The following is a 14,020-nucleotide window of genomic DNA, read 5'->3' as shown; positions in this document are numbered from 1 at the left end:
AAAAAATAGTAAAGATAAAGAATACACGTGGAGCAAAAAATTATTAAATTAAAGTTGATGAATTAAAAGTACAAATTTCGAATACATTAAAATGAATCGAATGAGGTGGTGAAATAAGATCGAAATAATTATTTTGGTTCGTGGAGGGTTATGAACATGCCTTAATTTTAATTTTAAAATGACAAATAATAACGTCTTGTATTACCGATGAATTAAAATAGTTTCTTTTTTACAAAGTATTGTGCAATATCTTCTTGTTTGTCAGGTTAAAACAGGTATTTTGAAATGTGTTTGAATTTTCATATCTTAAGACTATATCGTCGGCGGAAAATTGAAATGCTGTAAGAGAAAGAAGGGTAAATAAATGTACAAGAGAGGGAAAATAATGTTTAAAATAAATCAATCACAAACGAATCATCACTCCGTTTCAGCAAGCAGAGAGAATAGAACGATGGGCGCATACAGACCAGACTTCCTCTTCATACATACATCTTCTCATATACGCTTAATGATTATTCAGATATTAGACATGTCCCTCTTTAAGTATTTGTGACATAAATCATGTTTTTGCTAATACACTAGGATAAATATCGTACATAAAAATTGAGACGATGAGAGTCTGAGGAACTCAAACGACATTAAAACACTTTTTGGAAAAATGGCTTGCAAACATTTAATAAAATAACTGAAACTACGGTCAATGTTACGATTATTTGTTACAAACATAACTGAATAAAAACTAAATTACGTAAACTGACAGCTCATACAAATTTGGTTATGTTTTTTGGCATAATTTTATCGTAAAATTTAAATTTAGCCATACTGTTTTTTTTGTGTTTAGTTTCCAGTTTATTTTTTGCGCTTTAGTTAGTGTCACTTAAAACTTAGGATTTTTTTCATCTAACTACATACTCGGATTAAGATGATTTAAAATTTCTCTTAACCTCATATGGTTCGGGTTGTCGGGCCCCTTGGCTAGTAATAGGCGGACTCACGGATCAGAGGTCCGAGTTCTGAGCCGCACTACCCCAACTTGATTCCTCGTGATGTTCGTTATTTGTATTTTTTATTTTTCAATTGAAAATATTATTCACCACTTTTATATTTTATTTTTATGTCATGCTGTGATTTTCATGTAAACGGATTATATTTATAATTTATAAGGTGTACGAAAATACGAAAATTAATTATAAGATAACCTACAATCGTGCATTTATTTCCTTAAAAATTACTAATGATTTAAGTTTGTTAACCTTAAAAACTGACTGGTTTTGGAACGCGACTGTTCTTTTTGCAAGGCGTAAAAATGAAATAAAATATTTTTAATCTCACCAAAATTATGCACCATGTTTATCATTTTCAATGTTGAACAATATTTCATTTAAATATTATTTTAAATATTAATTTTTCGTATCGTATATCGTTTTAGCCGCTATTTCGCTCATTTAAATATTGAGTGTTTTGTACGATATGTCATATAAAAAATAAAATTTAAAAATATATAAATTAAAATAGGCACTAAAAAAAATTTAATAAATAAAAACAACTGTGTTTTTAACAACTTTTTTTCTTCTTCTACCGACCGGTTTCAAAGCTTTACAAGCTTCTTTATCAAGGTGTACTTAACTAATGAATTTTATCCTGATTCATTTTATCAATGTTTGATTAATATTATACTTCATATGGAGCGAATAAATCAAGTCTTGTTAGGATGGGAAGCGCAATGTGAGATGGATACGATCATACGATCTTTAAAACTAGACTTAAGGATTATTTTTATAAATTACAATTTTTATAAACAATTATCTAATTCACTGCCATCAAACATTAAACCTATATTTTACACAACTAATAATATAACATTGTTTAAAAATCACGAAGTTAAAGTCATCTGGCATATAATTTACATTGGAAAAACAAAAATAAACTAGGTATAATATTGGAGTAAACGAACACTTAAGGTGCCTAAATAATAATATTTTTTCTGAATTCGCAAACCATTATTTTAATAGACACTGGATTAAAAATTCTTCATGTTGAAAATAAAATATTCAAATTAGACAACTTGGAAATCTTAGAAATCAAAAAAGCGATTCATTAAAAGAAGAAATAATAAATAATCAAATAAACAATATTTCCTTTAGTCCACTCCTGTCTGGTTTTAAAGATAGTATTCATCTCACATTACGCTTCCCATCCTTTCAAGACAAAAATACTTGATTTATTAGCTCCATACGCTACATAATATTTAGTAAACATTGATAAAATAAAATAGGATAGAATTCATTAGTTAAGTATACCTTGATAAAGAAGCTTGTATAGCTTTGAAACCGGTGGGTAGAAAGAAAAACAAATAGGTGGTTAAAAAAAAGTAGTTTTTAGTTATTTTATTATAATGAATAACCACAAAGTTAGTGCTTCAAATATTAAAAAATTAAAAATAATGTATTGTCTGAAATTTTAAGTGAATTAATTAAAGAAACGGAAAGCTTTTAAATTAGTTATTCTTATTTTAAAATAAAATAAATGTAAATTATTTACAATATTTGAGTTGTCCAAATGTTCGTAGACAAAAGACTGGATTTCACCCCCTCAGGAGTCATTAAGATATAAGATATATCATAAGCCCTGTAAATGCCTAGACTTCCATATCCCCTTATTTAAGGTATTCTCTATCCCTGTTGTAATATTATTTTATGTTTTCGCTCAGCTTGCGTTACAATACATGATGTGTTTTGTAATTCTTTTTTTTAATATGTGAAAAGCTTTTACCATGTTTTTGGTCAGTGTAATATGGTCTTTTCAGATCACCGTTGTTGCTAGTAAACTCACACGGTAATATCTGTGACGAAACTAGAGTGGTGCTCCTCTAACCGGTGAGGTTTTTCTCACTCCGTCCCGCTCTCGTTCACTCTTCAAACATTTTTTTTATTATCATTTTGTGGTGAATACGAGTTTTGCGGTGGACTTTCAGGGATTTTCAACTCTTCTCCGAACGGTGCGCGCCAGGGTGGGGGTGACGGAGGAAGGGAGGGAGGAAGGAAGGCTTGCAATGTGACCTTTTCACATTCGATCGTCGATGCATTTTCAAATCGTAGTCTCCGCCCGAGTGGAATGTAAAATACTTAATATATTATATTATAATACTATACATCGACATAAGCGATCAACGTTCGTTACTGGACAAAACACGGTGAACTTTCAATAAAGCCTACGCGAACTTGACACACTTTAACATATTATTATATTATATTGCCCCGAATGTTACAAATCGTTAAATACCGGGGCCGGGGAAGTTGATTTCGGCGACATATTTTATCTATAACAATCAGGGCCCCGATTACAAGTGGGGAGTTAATAGAGTTATCTCCAATTGTCTGTAAAGTTAAAGCGAATTTTAGATATACAAATATGTATTTCCAATCATTATATATTAAACTATATACATATAAATATTATAAACCATCGATTTGTTGCGGCAGCCAGTATTTTACTACCGTACAAAACAATTAGATAATTATGTTTTCTTTTTTTTTTAAACGAAGTGGTTGTTGGAACTTACCTAAAATGTCATTGTTATCGTCTTGTCGTCTGTATTTATAATTCTGGTGGTTAATGCTAGAAGTGTCTTCGTCATATTTTGGTCAAAAAGAGTTAGGCATCAGAAAGTACGCTTAAAAAACATTATTTTAGTTCTATAAGTAGGGTTGAATGGGGAGAAAAGTGGCTTTCTTTAACATTGAATTGAATAATTCGAGTGCATATGCGTTTAGAGGGATTCTGAGTTTATCAACTTGTAATTACACTATTGCAGCATAGTTTTTATTTAAAATAATGTAGTTATTTCCAGATGTAAGAATTTTATTGACATTTTTCTCGAGGAAATCGATACCCTTTTCACCGCATCATCGGGGTAAAAATGCCAATACATCAGCAACTTGCATTAAGAACCAAAAATAATAATTTTATTTATAAAAAGATTAATACGTTATTGTAAAATAAAATGACATGTATTAATCGTCTTCAAAATCACAATTTAAAAAAATTAAAGTAGAAGACCTCCTTATAATGATTTTTGCAGGTAAATTGTTTACACGGACCCACCTTTCTCCCCGGAAACTCTCTCAATAAGACTCAGCATGATATGCAAAGTATTCTTTATCTTTTGGGCTGGAGAAAAGGTATCTTTCTTGGATGATCTTTTCTTTACCAGCTGATTCTCAGATACTTTATTCTTCGACTGTTCGAGGGCTGTGTTTGCGGGAGTTTCGGATAAGATATCGGTTTCACGACGCTTTCTTCCTCAAGTTGACATATTTAACGGACCAGCTTTAGGTAGGGGTTTCACCTCTGGATGAGAAAACTGACGATTTGTTGTGGACGTACTAGCCATACATTTGCAGCAAGTTTTATTACATATATCTAAAGTTTCAGTACCACGCTTGGTCTTATTCTGGTATGTACGTAACATGCAAAAAAAATAATTAATTATTTAATTTAGTTGGAATGTATCTAATTTTTGTGATCCGAAAAAAAACTTTTTGGTAAAAAAAAAAAATGTACACTTGTGTGACCGATGGATGGCGACAAAATCAAAATGCGAGTTCCTGCGGATGTGGCAGTGTCTTATGTCTATTGTCTATAAGAAGTATCCATGCGGTTTAAGGCGAAATACACCGGGTGGTACTCCATACCCGCGCTACTTTTCTACCCACCCAACCCTACACAAGTCAGACGCTATTTCAAAAGAGTTTTTCTACAATTTTATGGCAAGAAGCAAATGTCTTTGTTGACATAAACAATTAAGGTATTGAGATCAAATAACCAAACCATCACGCCGTTTCTCCGAAGGGGTAGGTAGAGATGATCGAACGCCACATTGCTGTATTTGCATACATACTTCGCTTCCTCTATATTTATATATCTTTTCATGAGCGCACGACGATTATTCTGACTTTTAAGATGTCCCTCTTTAAGTATTTGTTGAATTTGGTTATGCCACGTCTTTCTCGGTCTTCCTCATTTTCTGCATCTATTATCATTCGCATCGTAAATTCTTTTAGCCGTTCTTACGCTGTCCATTCGCTCTACTTGTCCAAACCAACGCCAAGTTATTTTCTTGATATTGGCCATAATGCTTGTCTCAGTCTTAAATAATGCACAGATCTCGACATTGCACCTATCATACATATTGTTACGTGTTACTATACATTCGCCTGAGTGATCTCATTTCATATTTTCATCATTGTTATTACAATTCCGTACTTCGCTCCCATGCATAAGGGTCGGCATCAGAACTCCACTGTGAACTGCTAATTTTGCCTCCTGCGGCAAAAAAATATTTTCCAAGGTTGATTTAAGTGCACCGTTTATCTTGTTCCCGGCACTCACCTTCCTTTCTAAATATTTCTCATTCTTTCCATCCCTATATTTTCAACGACTGAAACACCTTTAAAAATTGTATTAGATCGATAGGTAATTGCAACAAAAAAATCTTGTTTTTAGTGAAATAGAAGATGCCTTTTTTGACTTGGGTAGTTTTATAAATCCCCTCTTCCAAACAATGAACATATTTCTTTTGATGCCAATTATTCACTCTTTGCTGCAAAGAGTGTCATATCCATTTGAAGTTTGTCATCTTGGTTGCATCGTATATTGTGTGATAGATTTTAACATTTATGCAGTGTATTTTTTATTCATTTCTTTTGATGCGAATTATTCACTCTTTGCTGCAAAAAGTGTCATATCCATTTGAAGTTTGTCATCTTCCAGCATCGTATATTGTGACAGATTTGAACATTTATGTAAAGTATTTTTTATTCATTATTTTTTGCATCGTGCACCCCACGCATACTTATATAATATATTGTGTAGTGTTATTCTACCCACAACAATAAAGATTTCAGTTCTTTTACTTAATATGGAGTACGATTGATTGAAAAGCTTTAAAATTAAAATATATCAAAAAGTAATGCAATGGAGTCCAGGTACCGACGCTAATGTGTGGAATTGGAAATAAAACAACAAAGAAAGTAGGCTGAATACTATTGAAATGAGATTTTTCAGGCGAATGTGTGGTAAAACTGCATATTTTAAATGCACACATATCGAAATCCGTGCAGTATGCAAAGCTGAAACAAGCATTATATTCAAAACTAAGAAAAGGGTGCTTTGATGGTTTGTACGTGTAGAGCAAATAAACAGCGAAAGAACGACTAAAAAGATTTACGATGCGATTGTTGATGGAGTAAAAAAACGAGGAGGACCGAGAAAGACAAGGCATGACCTGACATGATGTGATAGTTTGTTTTTGCTGTAAAGTATTGTTTTATGAGAAAAAATGCACATTCTGTAATATTTTATGTAAAATCAATCTAAACGATTATTTAAGTGAAAATCCTGCATCTTCTTCTTCTATCTATATATACAAAAGGCAATGTTCGAATGGTTGTCCTCGATGGACTCGATAACTACCGGACCGATTTACGTGCGGTTTTCAGTTAAATGTACATCTTTGCCGCGAGAAGGTTTATAGATTATAAAATCCTCAATTTATTAAGTACCAAAAAGTTAGGAGCGTAAATGTTTTTCTTGTCCATCACCAGGGTTGCGTTCGCCGAGAATGTGAATACAAAAAAATGGACGGAGGTTATTTTTTTGTGTATAAAAAAAGCTGGTTTTTGAATGTTTACAATCAACATTCGTTTTTTATGGATCCCAGTCAGATTATTTTATTGAATTCCTTATAATTTATAACTATTTATTTCTTTTTACTGGATTTTTGGTTATACTGAAATAATATCAACTGATATTCTATTCATTTTTAAAAATCGCATTCCTGACTCTCTGAGCGGAGTTTGACATTTGATAAAAGAATTCTTAAATAATTTATTATTTAAGTTTTGGAATTCAAACATAAACAAGTACTTAGGTACCTACTTAAATTTAATTTTTGACTATCTACATAGAGAAATGTTTTTTTTACAATAACAACAAACTATCACGCCGCTTTCCCGTAAGGGTAGGCAGAGAGGATAGAACGCCACATCACTCTATCTTTGCATTCAGATCTCGCTTCCTCTACATTCATAGATCTTCTCATGCACGCGCGCCGATTATTCCGACTTTTGCCATATCCATCATCAAGTATTTGTTGGATTTGGTCATGCCATGTCTTTCTCGGTCTTCTTCCTCTATTTCTGCATCTATGAAAATTCGCATTGTAAATATTTTTACCCGTTCTTTCGTTGTCCATTCGCTCTATATGTCCAAACCAGCTCAGAGCTCGTTTTTATACATTATAGATATTTACAATTGGTGTGTCCCCATATTTTTTCGTTTTAAAAAAACAAGTTTATTATGAGAACGAGAACCACTCAAACCCGTAAAAAAATCACAGTTTTATCTTCTGTCTTCGGGCGCACGGTATACAAATACAAATATAACTATTTTTGAAAAACTCAAAACAGAACATTTTATTCTGATATTCTGTCTAAAAAATAACAAAATCGGTTCAGTTTTGAGGTGCGGAAAACGGTAGAGCGGAACGTCGATTTTGTCTGTTCTAACAAAAGGTCTGACATGCAGTTGTCATTACGTTCGAACACCTATTTATCTAAATTCTCTGTCCTCACAATTTATCTAAACCGAAACACAAAAATAATCATGTATACGCCCGCACATATCTAATTTGGACTAAACACGATAATTGATATCAAACTTTCGATTGTGTTCATTTAATCTTTTTACAAGAACTCAAATCTAGTAATAGCAAAGCATTGCCGGGTTCAGCTCGTTATGTTATAAATCTAAAATACTATCCGCTGCATTTATTTACTACTGATTACAAATACAATTATACAGGTAAAGGGCAAACCTTTACAAAGTAATACTTTCTGAATATTTCAGAGTAATCTCCTAACTGAAAGCTGTTATCGTGATTTTATTTAAAAATATATATTTTATCACCACTGATAGTCTTTCAATAAGTTAAAGTCGGTTATTCGATAAATCATCGATAAACTTAACAAATAGAAAAGCGACAAAAGCTGTTAATATTACGAACGCCGCTGCCGTGCCATTAGTTTCGCCAATTTAATTAAGTTTACAAATGAATCCATTATATCTACTATCTTTCTATGTAAACTGGAACATATCTATAAATACTACAATAAAACCCTTTATCTTCTCGCATATGTACCAACAACTCTTGTATTTCTAGTTTGGTAAATACGAGTAGGCAAGTAATAAGTACAAGTTTTTGCAGACATTACCATTACGTATTTCTCATTACCAAATAACCTTATGTTTCATGTACATGTTTTTATTGTACCTTATTACTTTTACTATTATAATTTGGGTTTTAGACCAAAGCGTTCTTTACAATTTTACATCAACGGATGAGGTAGTCGATTGGTTTCCTCGTAAAGGTTTAAAAAGAAAGCCAGATAATAATTACTGATCACTATTCAGTAAGTCCACTTATATTCACTACACATTGTCACATACATACACATATGTATACACTCACCCTAAAATGTATAATAATTCCACTGATACGCTAAGGTATAAAAGTAGTCCCAAAATGTAGTTGTTTTTTTGATGGGATAATAAAAACCAAAGAAAATAAACCTGCAAATCTAAACTATTTTTTAGCTATTTTTAGAATTAAGCGCCGATACATTGAAATCAAAATGTTTATAAGAAATCCTATCATTTATAATTGTACTCATTACTTTTAAAAAGGTGTAATGTTATAAAAATGGACATGATTTTAGGATGGCAACTAACAGGGAAATTGACAGAATGACATAGGTATTATTGTTATACATACATTTTTTCCCGCTGATAAGTTGTTGTGATTTTATGTTAATTTTTCGTACTATTTATTTGTTCCGTCATTACCATAAAATACTGTTAACTATTTTTGCACCTGCACAACGTGTGTATTCTTGAATTTTATTTACCATAGTTACGCAAAAGTAATCATAATCGTCCATTGTGTAAATGAAGAATATCGGGCGAGTTTTTGGATTTTTAATTTTTTTTTTATACTCCTTCACTCGTTTGCGAGTGATTTTGGATTTTTTTGGTCAAATATCTACAATGAATAATAATTATGGGTAGTTTTATTTATAGGCGCAAGTTGCCATTTTTTGTGCCTCGTATTTGTCGAGCGTGGGTGTACTACTTCGATGGTTAAATACGAATATTCACACGTATATCCTACCTAACAGTCAAATTCTTTGGTCATTTACTTAGTATTCAAATCACGACAGTCAAGTGTGTGGTGTATACAATATACATCGCGCCACGGCCCGCTGACATTACTGGGAAATTTTAGCCATTCAAGCGGTGACTGATTCTTTTGGCAATTTGCAACGATTATTATGTTTCTGCAAGCAGACTCATTACCTTTGTTGCTTTTTTAGTCGCATTACCAAAGTCTCACTTTCGAGTTGACAAATACCGAACAGACCTGGTTTCTCCGCTGAATCACTCTTACAACTTCAATTCCATTATTTAAGTTGTTTTAGTTAAGGAAGAACCTCAGCCCTGCGGGAAATTGGATACGGAAAATGTTTTCTCGCGCGCGGTAAAAATTAGAGCATAAAATTGTGTCGCAAAGTTTCTTGAAAATGTACGAAAAATATAATAAAAAATATTTTTATAAAAACGAACTACTTCGAACGACGTCACTAGTTCTTAGAACCAACCGATGATGAGAATGTTGCGAAAGATTTCCGGTTTACGGTAAGACAACGGACCAATCGGCAGAACTGACCGAGAAGAAGCGGAAGAAAACTTGAGACGTCACACGCGGAGTAATTTCGGAGATACAAAACTTTCTATAATAAATCATTGCTCCGATAATACTATAGATAATATTTTTTTTTAATTTTGGCTCAGTTTAATTGACGAATAAAAACACTGAACTTCCTTATTGGTTTAATAGTAATGTTTTCTTTCAGTGCGCTTGTAACAAAGGCATTGCCATTTTGGCGAACCGTGAACCGAATGACTATTATTCTAAATTCTCTACCTTTTTCTGCAGATCTAAACGATGCATATTGTATTAAGTGCCACGGATGTGTATGTAATCCGTAATCCACTACTGCATCGATCCTTTTTCCGAGTTATTTCACGCGTCCCGAAGGCGCTGAGAAGTAATGCACATTACAGAAGCTATCCTTCGATCGCGTTCAGGTCGTATTCAAGTTTTAACGAAGACCGAATCACAAGACGTTTCGTGCTTTTAAATCCTTATACGCGTTACTCACTCGTCTTATGTAAAAAAATGGTCTGGGTATCGGGTCCGGTCGTGGGCGTGATTTTGAGATTCCAGTCATAATACAATAGGGTTATACATCTTCCGCGGGTTCTCAGGCTTTGGGGGTCAATGCCTTTTTGCGGATTTTGGATTTCTCATTCCACCTATTGTCACTGTGTCTAGCTTTGGTAATGAAGTATAAATAAGCGCGGCTTCAGATTTTGTACCCGTAAATAAACTAAGAATTTTGATATTTTCATCCTTAAAAGCGAATATGTCCAGCTACTGCGAAAATATAAGCTTTTATATGCTTACGTTTTTCCACATTACGTCCCGTTAGAAGAAGTGATCGAAATACTTTATCTAATTGTTTCTTTATGGCTACATAATTAGTTATATATTTATGTTAGTCTAACACTGAATTATCTACCTGCTTTTTAATTATTTTTTTTTGATTTGTAGACGTTGTAAATTGTAACGTATAGATGGGGTCTGCGTTCAAGGTGCACGGAAGGATTGCGGTAATGTATCGTGACACTGCCCAGTTGAGTTTCTATAAAAAATGGTTCGTCGATATTCACGAATTTATTGAATTCACGCGCCAATTCAGACGCGAAACTCAACCGGGAACCGTCACAACACTACCGCATTCCTTCCGTGTGCGTTGAACGTGGAACCCGCCTATAGCTAGTTTATCGATGACAATATTTGCTCCCACATTGAATTTTAATATTCATTAAATCAAGCGCTCAATTTTGCTACTTGCTTTGTCCGATTCGAGTTTCAACCGGTAAGTTGTTATATCAAAATTGACTCACACCGTTGCAGAGTAATTTTTTGGAAGACCAAACTAACACTTTTTCTATCACAGATTAGACATAACTACGTAGCTTCCCTATGTGTCTACATATATTTATTTAACGGTATTGAACTGTACAGCATTTCTTTGATATATTCATCAGCGTTCTTTTTTTCACCTGTTGCTCGACGGAACATTACGAATAACACAGAAAAAAAGCACTTTAACACATACTAATCTATTCATTTACTACATCGTATCGTGTCGCATGATTAGCCAATCGAATTTGTGATATTTTCCTCCAATGGTATGGAAATAAAATTACAAAATATAAAAAAATATTTTTCGGATTACTTTCTACATACTTTATATCACCATATAATAAAAATGACTAAAAAAACTGATTCGAACTGTAATTTTTAAAAACATCTCGGCGACATAATATATAACGATTCAATGATGTTACGATATATATCTTATAATATACTTTATTTAATATGTGGTTTTTCACTGAATATTTCATAGTCCCTGAACTGGTTTTCTCAAATATTTCGTATTCCTGACAGTATTTTTGTTTATTTTATTAAATAAAATTTTATGTGTTATCTATATATAATATAACATATATATAGGATAAATGTGGTTGAGGGTTGGAGCTCCTACCCCAGTTAGAGATTTACAGAAGACCTGAGGCTGCTGTTAAATGCGTATTTATTACATGGCGAATAAGATACAGCACTTGGTTGTGTAGCGCGAGCGTAGCGGCGATGATGGGTTGGAGAGACTGCGTTGAGCTGAGTTTTCGGAATGGCTAAGCTGACTGATGCTGAACTGAACTGCTGGGTGTTACCACGCCCTGTGGTCTCTTTACAGGCCACGTTCCTTTATTGTTCATATCTCCATGGCAGGGACGATGTTAATGTACTGCAAAACGTTGATTTCGTGTTTCGCAAAATGTAACGAATTGAATTCAATAGAAAATGCTGACTTGCTTCTTGGAGTCATGACTATATTTCAGGAAAAAATAATTAGCGCGTGTGGGTGTGTCATCAATCATGGACTATGAACCCCACATATATAAGTTGTGTCTGTTTTTTTTTAAATTTTAAAATGAACACCAAAAGTAAAACGAAATGGTAAATTTTCTGCTCTACATATTTTACGTTTTACTTTATTTTTTTAAAATTTGCGTATATGCTAATTTAATACATTTTTTAAAATTAGACTGAGGCTGGATTAGTGCGGCACTATTCGAATATATGCTAAAGCTGCTTATATTTTCCTTCAGCTCTGTCTGGAGTAAGATGGCTGCTTACTGCTCCCGACACCCTCAACTAGTTGTTGATTTAAGAAGGTGTTATTTTAGTTATTCTATTGTGGTCCATGTGTGTTTGGTGATATAGGGACGATAGTCGGTAGGTATGTTTCGTATTCATTTTAAGAAATCATTAATAGTATTGTATGGTGTGATTTATTCACCACATTCACTAATTTTTCATACGAATTATCGTTAGTATTGAGTATTCTCGAAGTCTCGAAATTTCAAGACTCGGTCTCCGAGTCTCGTCTCGTCTCGTCTCGTCTCAGGCTCGAGACTCAAATTTGTGTCGAGAGTCGCGACTGGAAGCCGTAGTTATAGCAAAATACGACTTCAGTATTTAATAAAATGAAAGAGATATATAAATTCATTTGTATTATATGTAGACTCATGTGACGTCATAGCGCAAGAGTTAAAAAAAGCATAATAAAAATAGGATGCGCTTTGTATTCTATATATTTGGATAAAGAGATAATGCAGAGTGATGTAATCCTTGGTATTCCGTAATATTTCTGAAACTTTCTTGCGCAATCTTCCTTTTATGTCATGCACTATGCAGTATAACGTGCAACGGCTGGAAGGTAGATCGCGGGAAGGATCCAGTGTCCCGTGTTTCGATCTTCTGTGTATGGTTCGCGCTGCAGACAAGTTCGGTAGATGTCTCGGGGTCGAAACCTGTTTTCAATCGGAGATGCGAATTATTCGCGAATGACGTTGCTTGTGGTGCTAGGCAAGCATTACTCGCCCGGAGACCCGAGAGTTATTGTCCAAATCGCACGATTTTTACGACCAAAGGTGCGTTTGCAGCAGAATGCAGCTTAGTTTATTTTTAGCTTTCACTGCTGCGGGACCGCCTTTATTAATTATATTTAAAGTTACACGTTTAACCCATTTTAAGTCTAGAGACTTTGCAGTTTGCTTTTTTAAAAATAGGTTTATTTTACACACGTACGCAAAATTATTGTATTGATTATTCGATCATCAGACTGTACCGGCTCAGAAACGAGTATGGATAAATTGATATGTTTCGTTTTCCATTTTCACTTTTTAGAGAAAAAATTCTTACGGCGATGAAATCAAAATAACTTTCATTATTCGAATGCTCTAAAAATTACTTTTCTGTTTTGCTCGTCTACACTTAAATAATACCCACTGTAACCTATTATTTTTCCCTAAAAATGTGATAATTTTTTTACACCTTTAATTATGATCCTACCTACTTATATAAAGTATTATATCTTTATATCTCTAAAGCATAATGTCTTTGATGCTTTATTATTATTCTTATTGTCGTTTATTATATAAGTACTTACATGTTAACTTGTTATATCATAAACCTCTTTAATTTTATACCTGTCATGTAAGAGCCCTCTGTTTGTATATGGATAATAAATAAAAATATAAATAAATGGAACTTTTCATAGTTAAGATTTGCTTCGAAGTTTGTACATTTTAATTTGAAGATCTTCCTTGTGTATTTTTCGGGAGATTATTGAACATAGATCATTCTTGGAATAGCGCGATTTCACGTTCGTTCTTCGAAGTGATTTGTAATTATTATACTACTTATATTTATGTTTACAAACAACCGTAGGAAACCTCTTTCCGGCCATACTTGTAGCTTCTGGCTATA

General features: G+C 33.2%; 1 protein-coding gene across 1 annotated transcript in view; it reads left to right on the top strand.

Moving 5' to 3' along the window:
* Nucleotides 1–14,020, top strand: part of spg (dedicator of cytokinesis spg) — a 97,355-nt gene that overhangs the window by 43,144 nt on the left and 40,191 nt on the right. The gene's annotated exons all lie outside the window — the stretch shown is intronic.

Source organism: Micrasema longulum, unplaced genomic scaffold (assembly GCF_059751315.1).
Source record: "Micrasema longulum isolate JH-2025_06_02 unplaced genomic scaffold, ASM5975131v1 h1tg001208l, whole genome shotgun sequence".
Classification (NCBI taxonomy): Eukaryota; Metazoa; Arthropoda; class Insecta; order Trichoptera; family Brachycentridae; genus Micrasema; species Micrasema longulum.
This window is presented reverse-complemented; position numbering and strand designations above follow the sequence as displayed.